A 17,120-nucleotide genomic window follows, 5' to 3' on the forward strand; every position below is an offset into this window, starting at 1 on the left:
CTTCTTAATGCGGTTGTGTTGTGACAAGGTAGGGGTGGTAAAGAGAAGATAGCCCTATTTGGTAAAATACCAAGTACATATTATGTCAAGAACAGCTCAAGTAAGCAAAGAGAAACAACTGTCCATCAAAACTTTAATTAAGACCTCCTTTGGACCGTCTGGAGGTTCCAGACGGTCCAAAGTCTGGAACCTCCTGAGACGGTCCACAGTCCGGAACCTCCTGAGACGGTCCACAGTCCGGAACCTCCTGAGGCGGTCCACAGTCCGGAACCTCCAGTGATGACCACGGCACGAAGCCTGCAGTGATGATCCATGTCCCGGAGCCTGCAGTGATTAACCATGGCATGAAGCCTCCAGTGATGAGCCAAGGTCCGGCGTTTCCAGCAACGGTCTGCAGTCCAGAGTCTCCAGCGACGGTCTGCAGTCCAGAGCCTCCAGCGACGGTCGGCAGTCCAGAGCCTCCAGCGACGGTCGGCACTCCAGAGCCTCCAGCGACGAGCTATGGTCCGGAGTCCCCGGCAACGATCTACGGCCCGGAGTCCTCGGCGACGATCCACGGTCCGGTTCCTCCGGCGACAATCCACGGTCTAATTCCTCCGGCGACGATCTATGGTCCGGAGTCCTCGGCGATGATCCACGGTCCGGTTCCTCCGGCGACGATCCACTGTCCGGTTCCTCCGGAAATGAGCCACGGTCCGGAGCATCCGGCAACGAGCCACGGTCCGGTTCCACGGAAGCGGAGGGATCAGCAGGCGGAGCGGGGTCTACGCCCCGAACCGGAGCCGCCATCGGGGTGGGGGGGTGGGGGGGTACTGTCACTCTCTGACCTTAGAGAGCCTGTTTATTTCTCTATTTGGTTAGGTCAGGGTGTGATTGTGGGTGGGCATTCGTTTTTTCTATTTCTTTGTTGGCCGGGTATGATTCCCAATCAGAGGCAGCTGTCTATCTCTGATTGGGAATCATACTTAGGCAGCCTGTTTTCCACCTGAGTTTGTGGGATCTTGTTTTTGTTCAGTTACTGTGTAGCCTGCAGAACGTTACGTTCGTTTATCTTTTGTTGTTTTTTGGTGTTCATCTAAAATAAAGCAAGATGTACACCTTCCACACTGCGCTTTGGTCTCATTCCGACGACGGACAGAACAATGGTAATATATACTATAGTAATTCATTTAGCGTTTTTGCATATATGCATGGTATGTATACTGTACTATTTACTAGTGGTTGGAACCAAAATAATTTTCCAATCCTTTCGTTCTGAACAGAAATATTATTTTTGAGTGACAAAGTGAGTGCTTTGCATAGGCGCTTTGTTGTTTTTTTTGAGGGACTGGAGAGAGAAAAATGTACGGAATGTAAAATAACGTTAATCCCCGCTTCCCATGCTTTTAAAATAATGGTTCTAATCTGCAACAGTATAGATCAGTTTTGTTTTCGGTTCTGTTCCTTACATTTTTTTATTATTCTACAATTTTCAGTTTTGTTACCAGAACCAGTTCCATCCCCTGGTATTTAATGTAGTATTTTTGCGGACTGTAGTATACTGTAGTATTTACAGTAGTGTTTTAGCAGATATTAATGTAGTATTTACTATAGAGTGTTTGTTTTATAACCTCAGCATAAAAAGAAACGGCCCTTTTTCAGGACACTGTCTTTCAAAGATAATTCGTAAAAATCCAAATAACCTCACAAATCTTCATTGCAAAGGCTTTAAATATTGTTTCCCATGCTTGTTCAATTAACCATAAACAATTGATGAACGTGCACCTGTGGAACGGTTGTTTAGACACTAACAGCTTACAGACGGTAGGCAATTAAGGTCACAGTTATGAAAACTTAGGACACTAAAGAGACCTTTCTACTAAATCTGAAAAGCACCAAAAGAAAGATGCCCAGGGTCAATGCTCATCTGCATGAACGTGCCTTCGGCATACTGGCAGACGTGGTCAGGGCCAATAAATTGCAATGTCCGTACTGTGAGATGCCTAAGCCAGTGCTACAGGGAGACGGGACGGACAGCTGATCGTCCTCACCCTGGCAGACCACATGTAACAACACCTGCACAGGATCGATACATCCGAACATTACACCTGCGGGACAGGTACAGGATGGCAACAACAACTGCCCGAGTTACACCAGGAACGCACAATTCCTCCATTAGTGCTCAGACTGTCCGCAATAGGCTGAGAGAGGTTGGACTGAGGGCTTGTAGGCCTGTTGTAAGGCAGGTCCTCACCAGACATCACCGGTAATAACGTCGCCTACAGGCACAAACCCACCATCGCTGGACGAGACATGACTAGCAAAAAATGCTCTTCACTGACGAGTTGCAGTTTTGTCTCACCAGGTGTGATGATCTGATTCACGTTTATCGTGGAAGGAATGAGTGTTACACCGAGGCCTGTACTCTGGAGCGGGATTGATTTGGAGGTGGAGGTTCCGTCATGGTCTGGGGCGGTGTGTCACAGCATCATTGGACTGAGCTTGTTGTCATTGCAGACAATCTCAACACTGTGCATTACAGGGAAGACATCCTCCTCCCTCATGTGGTACGCTTCCTGCAGGCTCATCCTGACATGACCCTCCAGCATGACAATTCCACCAGCCATACTGCTCATTCTGTGTGTGATTCCTGCAAGACAGGAATGTCAGTGTTCTGTCATGGCCAGCGAAGAGCCCAGATCTCAATCCCATTGAGCACGTCTGGGACCTGTTGGATCAGAGTGTGAGGGCGGGGGCCATTCCCCCCAGAAATCTCCGGGAACTTGCAGGTGCCTTGGTGGAAGAGTGGGATAACATCTCACATCAAGAACTGGCAATTCTGGTACAGTCCACGAGGAGGAGATGCAATGCAATACTTAATGCAGCTGGTGGCCACACCAGATACTGACTGTTACTTTACTTTTGACCACCACTTTGTTCAAGGACATATTATTCCATTTCTGTTTGTCACATGTCTGTGGAACTAGTTAAGTTTATTTCTCAGTTGTTGAATCGTGTTATGTTCATACAAATATTTACATATGTTAAGTGTGCTGAAAATATACCTAGTTGACATTGAGGGGACGTTTCTTTTTTTGCTGAGTTTACATAGAAGTGGCGGCTTTCTCCTTCCGGAAACCTACTGGATAAATACTAATATCATTTTTTTCTAGAACCTGTCTGTAGGACTGTGGTCTGAACTAATAGTTTAGAGCTCCTGCTCTTTTCTATAACCTGTAGGGAACACAATATATGGTCTGTACTTGGCATGTAGGTTTCTCTTTTATGGGTGGCACAAATTGAAATATGGAAGAGGAGAATGGGCAGGGTATATGCAAATTAAATACTGTAATATTTACCATAGTTAAAGTTAAGGTGTAGTGTTTTCGCGGACTGTAGTGTTTTTGCAGACATTACTGTGGTATTTACTACAATGCTTTTTTTGGAAAGTACTGTAGTAATTACTATAGTATTATACAGTATACTACAACATTCTATAGTAAGTACTATACATGATCGAGGGATACTACAATATACTACAGTTTACTATAGAATTCGATAGTAGGTACAGTAGTATTCTAAAATGACACATGATTTATTTAATCAATGTGGTCTCAGGGTAATTCATATTATTTTGTATGTAAATCTGTGACACTCCATTTAGTATGAAATGTTACGTTACATTAGGATAAATCATAAATGGAATAGCGGTCGTACAATAGAATACAAATTGGACGATTTAAGTCGATTTAAGTCATTTGTCTTGGAGGACGTATTGTATTATGAGTCTTTCTGTGAAACCAGGTTGCTTGTTGTGTCAAAACAACAAAGACCAATTACATGGAGAATATAAGTTGGTTGTAAGGTGAACTAACGACAACGGTTAGGATAATTTAGGTGAAAGGTTAGGGTGAATTTCTGTGAATTGGGTTAAGTTTAGAATAAGGGTTAGGGAGAAGGTTAGTTCAAACCGACAGGTGTAAACCAACAGTGAAATGCTTATTTACGGGTCCTTTTCCGACAGTGTAGAGCTAAATACACACAGAGGTCTCCGGCATAACTTGAACACTTAACCTTTTGAATTGCTAGACAGTCGAGGATAACGCCCACCCATATTCCCCCGACCAACATACCTACTTTTATTTTTGTATAAAGTAACTAGACCAGTAGTAGGTATCATACGCCTTGGAGGTGCTCAGAAATATGTAAAGTATGTTTCTTATGGCTCTGAGGCCAAGCTGATTTAATTCACGTGGGACGTAGGCTATCCCCTCCAGCTTATTTACAAGACTTAACAAAGAGGTCTCAAGGTTTGTTTGGAAACAGTAATGACAGGAATCGTATCGTAAAATATGGGATATGGAAAAATGTACGCCGTAATGTATACGGGGTTCTGCTGAGTATATTAATCGAATGTCAAAGACAATTGCTCTGTCTCTTCCTGGAAGAGTAGTTCCACATAGAATAAGAGTGTAAAGGCATGGTCAGAAAGGTCCCGCATACATTCTGAAATGCCTGAGGCAAGAGAAGACTCAAAATACATTTACATTGCTCTCTCTGCCCTCACTTTCAGCAATGGCTTATTGTGTCAGAGACAAACATGTCTTTGGGGTATTTTTGATGCTGACTCTGAGAGATTAATCGACTGAATAATGGCAAAAGCAACAACAAAAAGCTACATTATGCAAATATAGCGAGCAATAAAAACTGTATTCATTTTCTCCTTGACAGACTCTAGCTTTTGATTTTAATTCAATAGCAGAACAATTCTTTTCAACATAGTCACACACCGGGGGGAAACCATGGTTTAGTTGTCAAAGAGAAAAGGACAGATTGGCAATTGAGATCTGTTATGACAAGTGCTAAAAATCATTACCCCTTCTGACCTTTCTAAAAGCTCAATCTAAACTCATACCCAGGGCCTGTCACTTTAGCTTAGAAACCCCAATTAGCCGGATAGCATAGCAAGATCATCGGAATGTAGCTCACCCTGAGCAGGGAATTCACCTGACACAGCCTATGAACCATCAGCAAACACCCCGGTGAAGCAATAAAGCTGGGTAGATTAGGAAATAAAAGTAAGTGCACTGCCATTGCACTTGACCATTTCGATTGATCTCTCTGGAGTATATGGGTCTGGAATATGATAGTCTAATTTAGACATGGCTGAAATTGTTATACTATCGTTCAAGGATGGTAGTCTAGACACCATTACTGTTTCTACAGAAGATTGCTGTTATTTGGGTTGCAAGTCTGTCATCTAGTTTGCTACTGTTGTTGTTGTTGTTGGGAATTTATATGCACTGCAACACACACCCTAAAAAACATTTCATCTGTAAAGCTGTGATAAGCACTATTTCAAAGACTAAGGGTTAGGGGACAGGATGGAAATGTCTCAATGAAAAAAAGCCTACAACACAACACATTTGATATTTTCTTTACATAAGGAGACAATGACCATAAGCCTGAGCATCTAAAAACGTAGTGGGATAAAGAATACATGAACAGATCATTTCCAAAACGCTATAGCCCCCCATTTTCACATTGTTTTGTTTCTAATCAGAAATCATTGCTTATGTGACCTTCATGTGTGTATAAAATATTACTGTTCTCTGATTTGTACGGTGGCTTGCGAAAGTATTCACCCCCCTTGGCATTTTTCCTATTTTGTTTCATTAGAACCTGGAATTAAAATTGATTTTGGGGGGGATTTGTACCATTTGATTTACACAACATGCCTACCACTTTGAAGATGCAAAATATTTTTTATCATGAAACAAAAACTGAAAACTTGAGCGTGCATAACTACCTCCACCCTCCCCCTCTCCCCTCTACAATACTTTTTAGAGACACCTTTTGCAGAAATTACAGCTGCAAGTCTCTTGGGGTATGTCTCTATAAGCTTGTCACATCTAGCCACTTGGATTGTTACCCATTCTTCAAGGCAAAACTGCTCCAGCTCCTTCAAGTTGGATGGGTTTCGCTGGTGTACAGCAATCTTTAAGTCATACCACAGATTGGCTTGAGATTGGACCACAGATTGGATCTCAATTGGATTGAGGTCTGGGCTTTGACTAGGCCATTCCAAGACATTTAAATGTTTCCCCTTAAACCACTTGAGTGTTGCTTTAGCAGTATGCTTAGGGTCATTGTCCTGCTGGAAGGTGAACCTCCGTCCCAGTCTCAAATCTCTGGAAGACTGAAACAGGTTTCCCTCAAAAATGTCCCTGTATTTAGTGCCAACCTTCCTTCAATTCTGATCAGTTTCTCAGTCCCTGTCGATGAAAAACATCTCCACTGCATGATGCTGCCACCACCATGCTTCACTGTGCGGATGGTATTCTCGGGGTGATGGGTTTGCGCCAGATATAGTGTTGGTCTTGATGGCCAGAGTACCTTCTTCAATATGTTTGGGGAGTGTCCCACATGCCTTTTTGCCAACACCAAACATGTTTGCTTACTTTTTTCTTTAAGCAATGGCTTTTTTCTGCCCACTCTTACGTAAAACCCATCTCTGTGGAGTGTATGGCTTAAAGTGGTCCTGTGGACAGATACTTCAATCTCTGCTGTGAGCGTTGCAGCTCCTTCAGGGTTATCTTTGGTCTCTTTGTTGCCTCTCTGATCAATGCCCTCCTTGCCTGGTCCATGAGTTTTGGTGGGGGGCCCTCTGTTGGCAGATTTGTTGTGGTGCCATATTCTTTCCATTTTTTTAATAATGGATTTAATGGTGCTCCGTGGGATGTTCAAAGTTTCAGATATTTTTTTATAACCCAACCCTGATCTGTACTTCTCCACAACCTTGTCTCTGACCTGTTTGGAGAGCTCCTTGGTCTTCATGGTGCTGCTTGCTTGGTGGTGCCCCTTGCTTTATGGTGTTGCAGACTCTGGGGCTTTTCACAACAGGTGTATATATACTGAGATCATGTGACAGATCATGTGACAATTAGATTGCACACAGGTAGACTTAATTTAACTAATGATGTGATTTCTGAAGGTAATTGGTTGCACCAGATCTTATTTAGGGGCTTCATAGCAAAGGGGGTGAATACATATGCACGCACCACTTTCTGTTTTTTTTTTTTTTTTTTAATAATAATTTTTAAACAAGTTATTTTTTTCATTTCACTTCACCAATTTGGACTATTTTGTGTATGTCCATTACATGAAATCCCCCAAAAACTCCATTTAAATTACAGGTTGTAATGCAACAAAATAGAAAAAACGCCAAGGGGGATGAATACTTTTGCAAGGTACTTTAATTAATAGATTTTAGATGTACATTATGTTTTGTTTTTCATTGCAAAACGCTATACAGTGGGGAGAACGAGTATTTGATACACTGCCGATGTTGCAGGTTTTTCTGTAATTTTTATCATAGGTACTGTGAGAGACGGAATCTAAAACAAAAACCCAGAAAATCACATTGTATGAATTTTAAGTAATTAATTTGTATTTTATTGCATTACATAAGTATTTGATCACCTACCAACCACTAAGAATTCCGTCTCTCACAGACCTGTTAGTTTTTCTTTAAGAAGCCCTCCTGTTCTCCACTCATGTGTAGTACATTAATATGAGATTTGTATGGACATATATATGTATATGTTTATATATATATATATATTGATGCCACAAATCTATCATTTGTACAGTTCTTTATTAAAAATGAAGTTATTTGTTGCGTGTGACTGTGTAAAACCTAGCAGTACTACTTATTTCTCTGAGAGTGAGCCGGATATATCCTCTGCATTTCTTCCTCTTTGGGGGTTTTCGGCTTGGTTCCTGTATAAGTACTTTGTGACAACTGATGATGTAAAAAGGGCTTTCTAAATACATTTGATTGATTGATTGATATATAGCATTTTGTAAAAAAAAAAAAGGACATGATTATTTGTTTCTCAAAAATGAAACCATCAGGTGATAGACTTCAAACAAATACATGTGTGTCATTTAACAACCCCATGCCATTATTAGATGGTCAAAAGACACACAATAAAAGCTAACTTACCAACATTTCTCAAAATGTTTTTTATCGTGTTTTGGAATGAAACTTTTTATTAGTTTAGGTTTGCTCTGCAAGATTTCCATCTTTCACATTTGTATCCTATTGTGCATCTCTTGTTGACTTATCTGGAGCAAGGTTGAAACAAAGATGACAAGCAATGCAAGGTTAAAAAATTCAGTGTATTACACATTAATATGTTGGACATCAGTTGGATTAGATCGACTTGAATTAAGTGAATTTGCAAGACAATTGTGTCATTTTGCCAAATCTTTCAATAGCATCTCTTGAAATTAGATTCTGTGAAGTACTTTATTGTGGTATAAATGTGATAATATATGATTTGGATGCTTCAACAGAATACCCACTGGGCACAACACTTAATTTCAACGTGGACAGTTGAGTAATATTTGGTTGAGACGTTGATCAATGCGATTACAGCCTATATTCACCCACTCAAAGAGACAGCCAAAAGTTTGTTGAATTCTCAATGTGTTATCACTGTGCTTTCAACCATGTAAAACCACAATCAAATTCCAAAGGAAAAACAATGTCAGAATTTTTGTTTAGTTGTCACCTAAATGTGCTTTCAACCATTTTTAAGCACAACAAAGTTCAAATGGGAATACGTCAGATATACACATTTTTTCTGTATATTTAAAAGCACAACCAAATTACCTGGATTGCAGTTGAGATTACATTAAAAGTAATGCCATTCAAGATTCTGCAAAAATTATTTTAGCAATTGTGAAGATCTCCACAAACTTTTGCATGTTATCTTGAAAATGCACACTTTCCATGATTACATGTGGCCATGGATGTGTTGCTAATTTTAAGGTTGAATAAATACTATTACAGTTTGTAAAATAGACTTAACTTTAGGATATTTACTGTATTACAAAATTAATATTGAATTGTGTTTTGACAATGCAACCAAACATTTAAAGAATATGTACAGAGCATTCGCCAAGTAATCAGATCCCTTCACTTTTCCACATTTTGTTACGTTATAGCCTTATTGTAAAATTGACAAAATATTTTTTCCCTCATCAAGCTACACACAATACCCATAATGACAAAGCGAAAACAGGTTTTTAGAAATGTTTGCAATTGTTTAAAAAATAAAAAACAGATACCTTATTTACATAAGAATTCAGACCCTTTGCTATGAAACTCGAAATTGAGCTCAGGTAGATCCTGTTTCCATTGATCATCCTTGAGATGTTTCTACAACTTGATTGGAGTCCACCTGTGGTACATCAATAAGTTGATTGGACATGATTTGAAAAGGCACACACCTGTCTATATAAGTTCCACAGTTGACAGTACATGTCAAAGCAAAAACCAAGCCAAGAGGTCAAAGGAATTGTCCGTAGAGCTTCGAGACAGGATTGTGTCGAGGCACAGATCTTAGGAAGAGTACGAAATAATTTCTCCAGCACTGAAGGTCCCCAAGAACACAGTGGCGTCCATCATTTTTAAATGGAAAATGTTTGGAACCACCAAGACTCTTCCTAGAGCTGGCCACCCGGTCAAACTGAGCAATCGGAGAAGGGCCTTGGTCTGGGACGTGACCAAGAACCCGATTGTCACTCTGACAGAGCTCTAGAGTTCCTCTGTGAAGATGGGATGATGTAACCAAGATTGAACTGTTTGACCTGAATGCCAAGTGTCACATCTGGAGGAAACCTAGCACCATCCCTACGGTGAAGCATCATTGTGGCAGTCACAACGCCCAGCACACAGCCAATACAAAGCAGGAGTGGCAGCCTCTGAATGTCCTTGAGTGGCTCAACCAGAGCCCGGACTTGAACCTGATCGAACCTCTCTGGAGAGACCTGAAAATAGCTGTGTAGCAACGCTCCCCATCCAACCTGACAGAGCTTGAGAGGGTCTGCAGAGAATAGTGGGAGAAACTACAGCTGTCCTCAAATACAGGTCCACCAAGCTTGTAGCGTCATTCCCAAGAAGACCTGAGGCTGTAATCGCTGCCAAAGGTGCTTCAGCAAAGTACTGAGTTAAGGTTTTGAAATATGTAAATGTGATTGAGTTGGAGATGTGAATCCAACATGTCATTTTTTTAACTGGTTGACAAGTTGATATGCATGGACGTCTAGAGGGGACATATTAATAAATATAATTTTCCCTTGTCATGTTGAGATCACGTTATTTATCTCATGATCACAACCTAACAAAAGTTGTTTTGTCGAGATCACAAGATAAACTCTAAATAGGATTGACTCATTGACGATAAATTGACAGTATAGCTGAGCCAGAAGAGCCCACAGTGGATCAGCAAATGTCTTTTTATTGATTACTACACTAAGATTGTTCATTTCATGCTAACATCATGCTTTCATTATCAGTTTATGGGTTAGAATGTTAGCAAGCTAAATGTCCCTTACCTTGAGCTAACAGCTCTTGTGGCATCTAGCCCTTGTGGGGCATTTAAACTCTGAACGATGGCTTTTTATTTTATTTAACCCCTATTTTACCAGGTAAGTTTACTGAGAACACATTCTCATTTACAGAAACGGCCTCGGGATTAGTTACAGGGGAGAGGAATGGGGATGAATGAGCCAATTGGAAGTTGGGGATGATTAGGTAGCCATGATGGTATGAGGGCCAGATTAGGAATTTAGCCAGGACAACAGGGTTAGCAGGGTCTTTAGTGACCACAGAGAGTCAGAACACCCGTTTAATGTCCTATCCAAAAGACGGCACCCAATCACTGCCTTGGGATATTTTTTTTAATTAAAGAATGCCTCTTACTTGCCATCCAACACCACTTCCAGCAGCATCTGGTCTCCAGGGACCAACCAGGACCAGCTCTGCTTAGCTTCAGAGGCAAGCCAGTAGTGGGATTCAGGGTGGTATGCTGCTGGCCACAATCAATCGCATGCAAGCAACAATGCAGCTACAGTGCCTTCAGAAAGTATTCTAACCCTTTGATTTATTCCATATTTTGTGTTACAGCCTGAATTATCTCACCCATCTACACACAACACCCCACAACGCTAAAGTGAAAACATGTTTTTAGTAATGTTTTGAAATGTTTTGAAACTGAAATACAGATATATCCCATGTATGTAAGTACACAGCCCTGAGTCATACTTTGTAGAGTCACCTTTGGCAGCACTTACAACTGTGAATCTTTCTGTGTAAGTCTCAAAGAGCTTTCCACACCTGGATTGTGCAACATTTGCCCATTATTCTTTTCAAAATTCTTCAAGCTCTGTCAAATTGGTTGTTGATCATTGCTAGACAACCATTTTCAGATCTTTCAGGTAGACTTAAGTCAGAACTGTAACTAGGCCACTCAGGAACATTCACTATCTTCTTGGTAAGCAACTCCAGTGTAGATTTGGCCTTTTTATTTAGTTTATTTTCCTGCTGAAAGGGGAATTAATCTCCCAGTGTCTGGTGGAAAGCAGACTGATAAAAACATGAGCTGGCACACACCCAGAGAAAACTATTTTATGTGTAGATGTTGACTAACAGCGAATAAACAAAAAGCAAAAAAAAATAAAGAGAGTCACACACTCTATATATAAACTCCCAGTCATTTATTGGGTAAATCACCAAAGTTTTGGCATCACTGTGCCTTCTTCAGGGTAAGTAGGCTGAACCAGGTTTTCCTCTAGGATTTTGTCTGTGCTTAGCTACATTCTGTTTCTTTTTTATCTTGAAAAACTCCCCAGTACTTAACGATTACAAGCATATCCATAACATGATGCAGTCACTACTATGCTTGAAAATATGGAGAGTGATACTCAGTAATGCATTGTATTGTATTTGTCCAAAATTTAACACTTTGTATTCAGGCCGAAAAGTGAATTGCTTTGCCACATTTATTTTACTTTAGTGCCTTGTTGCAAACAGGATGCCTGTTTTGGATTTTTAAAATTCTGTACAGGCTTCCTTCTTTTCACTCTGAGAATTAGGTTAGTATTGTGGGGTAACTACAATGTTGTTGATCCATCCTCAGTTTTCTTCTATCACAGCCATTCAACTTTGTAACTGTTTTAAAATCACATTGGCCTCATGGTGAAATCCCTGAGCGGTTTCCTTCCTCTCTGGCGACTGAGTTAGGAAGGACGCCTGTATCTTTGTAGTGACTGGGTTAATTGATACAAAGTGTAATTAATAACTTCAGCATGCATAAAGGGATATTCTGTCTGCATTTCTTTTCATCTACCAATAGGTGCCCATCTTTGCGAGTCATTGGAAAACCTCCCTGGTCTTTGTGGTTGAATCTGTCTTTGACATTCACTTGTCGACTGATAATTGTATGTGTGGTACAGAGATGAGGTAGTCATGCAAAAATCATGTTAAAAACTGTTATTGCACACAGAGTGAGTTCATGCAACTTGTTATGTGACTTGTTAAGCACATTTTTAGGATTGCCATAACAAAGGGTTTGAACACCTACTGACTCAAGACATTTCAGGTTAGATTTTTAAAAAGAATTTGTAAAAATTGAAAAAATATAATTCCACTTTGACATTATGGAGTGTTGTGTGTTCGCCAGCGACAAAAATGCAGGCTCTAAAACAACAAAATGTGGAAAATGTAAATGGGTGTGAATGCACCGTAATTTGGCAAGTCTTGTTAGCTAGCTAACTAGGTTGTTATATATGCTGGTTGTTAGCTGATATGTGTATAATTGTAAGGGACAATTCATTTTTATGGACAAGCCAGCATTCTTGATTCATCAGCCTCTGAGGCTTCTAATAAATCTGATCAGCCTGCCAGGAATAGAGCTCACTCACTCTGGATGATATGCATCAGCCTATAACACGCTGACAACTAATCCTCCTGTCAGGAGCTGTGCCTACAAAGCAGCATCCTGACATCAGCTTCTGAGACTGTCATTGAATGTAATCAGCCTGTCAGGAATGGAGCTCACCCACTGTATATGTACATATTATCCACAAAACATGAAGTTCACCAGGATCAGTCAAAAGTTTGGACACACCTACTCATTCCAATGTTTTTTGTATTTTTTTACTATTTTTTACATAGTAGAATAATTCTGAAGACATCAACACTATGAAATAACACATATGGAATCATGTAGTAACCAAAAAAGTTTTAAACAAATCAAAATATATTTTCTATTTGAGATTCTTCAAAGTCACCACCATTTGCCTTGATGACAGCTTTGCACACTCTTGGCATTCTCTCAACCAGTTTCATGAGGTAGTCACCTGGAATGCATTTTAATTGACAGGTGTGCCTTGTTAAAAGATCATTTGTGGAATTTCTTTCCTTCTTAAATGCATTTGAGCCAATCAGTTGTGCTGTGACAAGGTAGGGGTGGTATACAGAAGATAGCCCTATATGGTAAAATACCAAGTCCATATTATGTCAAGAACAGCTCAAATAAGCAAAGAGAAATGGCAGTCCACCATTACTTTAAGACATGAAGCTCAGTCAATCCAGAACATTTCTTCAAGTGTAGTAACAAAAACCATCAAGCGCTATGATGAAACTGGCTCTCATGAGGACCACCAGAGGAAAGAAAGACCCAGAGGTAGCTCTGCTGCAGAGGATAAGTTCATTAGAGTTAACTGCACCTCAAATTGCATCCCAAATAAATGCTTCACAGAGTTCAAGTAACAGACACATTTCAACATCAACTGTCCAGAAGAGACCGCATTAATTTTTACATTTATTTATTGAACCTTTATTTAACCAGGTAGGCAAGTTGAGAACAAGTTCTCATTTACAATTGCGACCTGGCCAAGATAAAGCAAAGCAGTTCGACACATACAACGACACAGAGTTACACATGGAGTAAAATAAACATACAGTCAATAATACAGTATAAACAAGTCTATATACGATGTGAGCAAATGAGGTGAGATAAGGGAGGTAAAGGCAAAAAAGGCCATGGTGGCAAAGTAAATACAATATAGCAAGTAAAACACTGGAATGGTAGATTTGCAATGGAAGAATGTGCAAAGTAGAAATAAAAATAATGGGGTGCAAAGGAGCAAAATAAATAAATAAATACAGTAGGGGAAGAGGTAGTTGTTTGGGCTAAATTATAGATGGGCTATGTACAGGTGCAGTAATCTGTGAGCTGCTCTGACAGCTGGTGCTTAAAGCTAGTGAGGGAGAGTGTTTCTAGTTTCAGAGATTTTTGTAGTTCGTTCCAGTCATTGGCAGCAGAGAACTGGAAGGAGAGGCGGCCAAAGAAAGAATTGGTTTTGGGGGTGACTAGAGAGATATACCTGCTGGAGCGTGTGCTACAGGTGGGAGATGCTATGGTGACCAGCGAGCTGAGATAAGGGGGGACTTTACCTAGCAGGGTCTTGTAGATGACATGGAGCCAGTGGGTTTGGCGACGAGTATGAAGCGAGGGCCAGCCAACGAGAGCGTACAGGTCGCAATGGTGGGTAGTATATGGGGCTTTGGTGACAAAACGGATTGCACTGTGATAGACTGCATCCAATTTGTTGAGTAGGGTATTGGAGGCTATTTTGTAAATTACATCGCCAAAGTCGAGGATTGGTAGGATGGTCAGTTTTACAAGGGTATGTTTGGCAGCATGAGTGAAGGATGCTTTGTTGCGAAATAGGAAGCCAATTCTAGATTTAACTTTGGATTGGAGATGTTTGATATGGGAGAGTTTACAGTCTAACCAGACACCTAAGTATTTGTAGTTGTCCACGTATTCTAAGTCAGAGCCGTCCAGAGTAGTGATGTTGGACAGGCGGGCAGGTGCAGGTAGCGATCGGTTGAAGAGCATGCATTTAGTTTTACTTGTATTTAAGAGCAATTGGAGGCCACGGAAGGAGAGTTGTATGGCACTGAAGCTTGCCTGGAGGGTTGTTAACACAGTGTCCAAAGAAGGGCCGGAAGTATACAGAATGGTGTCGTCTGCGTAGAGGTGGATCAGAGACTCACCAGCAGCAAGAGCGACCTCATTGATGTATACAAAGAAGAGAGTCGGTCCAAGAATTGAACCCTTTGGCACCCCCATAGAGACTGGCAGAGGTCTGGACAGCAGACCCTCCGATTTGACACACTGAACTCTATCAGAGAAGTAGTTGGTGAACCAGGCGAGGCAATCATTTGAGAAACCAAGGCTGTCGAGTCTGCTGATGAGGATGTGGTGATTGACAGAGTCGAAAGCCTTGGCCAGATCAATGAATACGGCTGCACAGTAATGTTTCTTATCGACGGCGGTTAAGATATCGTTTAGGACCTTGAGCGTGGCTGAGGTGCACCCATGACCAGCTCTGAACCCAGATTGCATAGCAGAGAAGGTATGGTGAGATTCGAAATGGTCGGTAATCTGTTTGTTGACTTGGCTTTCGAAGACCTTAGAAAGGCATGGTAGGATAGATATAGGTCTGTAGCAGTTTGGGTCAAAAATGTCCCCCCCCCTTTGAAGAGGGGGATGACCGCAGCTGCTTTCCAATCTTTGGGAATCTCAGACGACACCTAAGAGAGGTTGAACAGGCTAGTAATAGGGGTGGCAAGAATTTCTGCAGATAATTTTAGAAAGAAAGGGTCCAGATTGTCTAGCCCAGCTGATTTGTAGGGGTCCAGATTTTGCAGCTCTTTCAGAACATCAGCTGAATGGATTTGGGAGAAGGAGAAATGGGGAAGGCTTGGGCGAGTTGCTGTGGGGGGTGAAGTGCTGTTGACCGGGGTAGGAGTAGCCAGGTGGAAAGCATGGCCAGCCGTAGAAAAATGCTTATTGAAATTCTCAATTATGGTGGATTCATCAGTGGTGACAGTGTTTCCTATCTTCAGTGCAGTGGGCAGCTGGGAGGAGGTGTTCTTATTCTCCATGGACTTTACAGTGTCCCAGAACTTTTTTGAGTTAGTGTTGCAGGAAGCAAATTTCTGCTTGAAAAAGCTAGCCTTGACTTTTCTAACTGCCTGTGTATAATGGTTTCTAGCTTCCCTAAACAGCTGCATATCACGGGGGCTGTTCGATGCTAATGCAGAACGCCATAGGATTTTTTTGTGTTGGTTAAGGGCAGTAAAGTCTGGGGAGAACCAAGGGCTATATCTGTTCCTGGTTCAACATTTCTTGAATGGGGCATGTTTATTTAAGATGGTTAGGAAGGCATTTAAAAAAAATATTCAGGCATCCTCTACTGACGGGATGAGATCAATATCCTTACAGGATACCCCGGCCAGGTCGAATAGAAAGGCCTGCTCGCTGAAGTGTTTCATGGAGCGTTTGACAGTGATGAGTGGAGGTCGTTTGACCGTTGACCCATTACGGATGCAGGCAATGAGGCAGTGATCGCTGAGATCTTGGTAGAAGACAGCAGAGGTGTATTTAGAGGGCAAGTTGGTTAGGATGATATCTATGAGGGTGCCCGTGTTTAAGGCTTTGGAGAGGTACCTGGTAGGTTCATTGATAATTTGTGTGAGATTGAGGGCATCAAGTTTAGATTGTAGGATGGCTGGGGTGTTAAGCATGTTCCAGTTTAGGTCGCCTAGCAGCATGAGCTCTGAAGATAGATAGGGGGCAATCAGTTCACATATGGTGTCCAGAGCACAGCTGGGGGCAGAGGGTGGTCTATAGCAGGCGGCAACGGTGAGAGACTTGTTTTTAGAGAGGTGGATTTTTAAAAGTAGAAGTTCAAATTGTTTGGGTACAGACCTGGATAGTAGGACAGAACTCTGCAGGCTATATTCGCAGTAGATTGCAACACCGCCCCCTTTGGCAGTTCTATCTTGTCTGAAAAGGTTGTAGTTTGGGATTAAAATTTCAGAATTTTTGGTGTTCTTCCTAAGCCAGGATTCAGACACAGCTAGAACATCCGGGTTGGCAGAGTGTGCTAAAGCAGTGAATAGAACAAACTTAGGGAGGAGGCTTCTAATGTTAACATGCATGAAACCAAGGCTATTACGGTTACAGAAGTCGTCAAAAGAGAGTGCCTGGGGAATAGGAGTGGAACTAGGCACTGCAGGGCCTGGATTCACCTCTACATCGCCAGAGGAACAGAGGAGGAGTAGAATAAGGGTATGGCTAAAAGCAATAAGAATTGGTCGTCTAGAACGTCTGGAACAGAGAGTAAAAGGAGGTTTCTGGGGGCGATAAAATAGCATCAAGGTATTATGTACAGACAAAGGTATGGTAGGATGTGAATACAGTCGAGGTAAA

This window comes from Oncorhynchus mykiss, chromosome 3, assembly GCF_013265735.2.
Source record: "Oncorhynchus mykiss isolate Arlee chromosome 3, USDA_OmykA_1.1, whole genome shotgun sequence".
In the NCBI taxonomy this organism is placed as follows: Eukaryota; Metazoa; Chordata; class Actinopteri; order Salmoniformes; family Salmonidae; genus Oncorhynchus; species Oncorhynchus mykiss.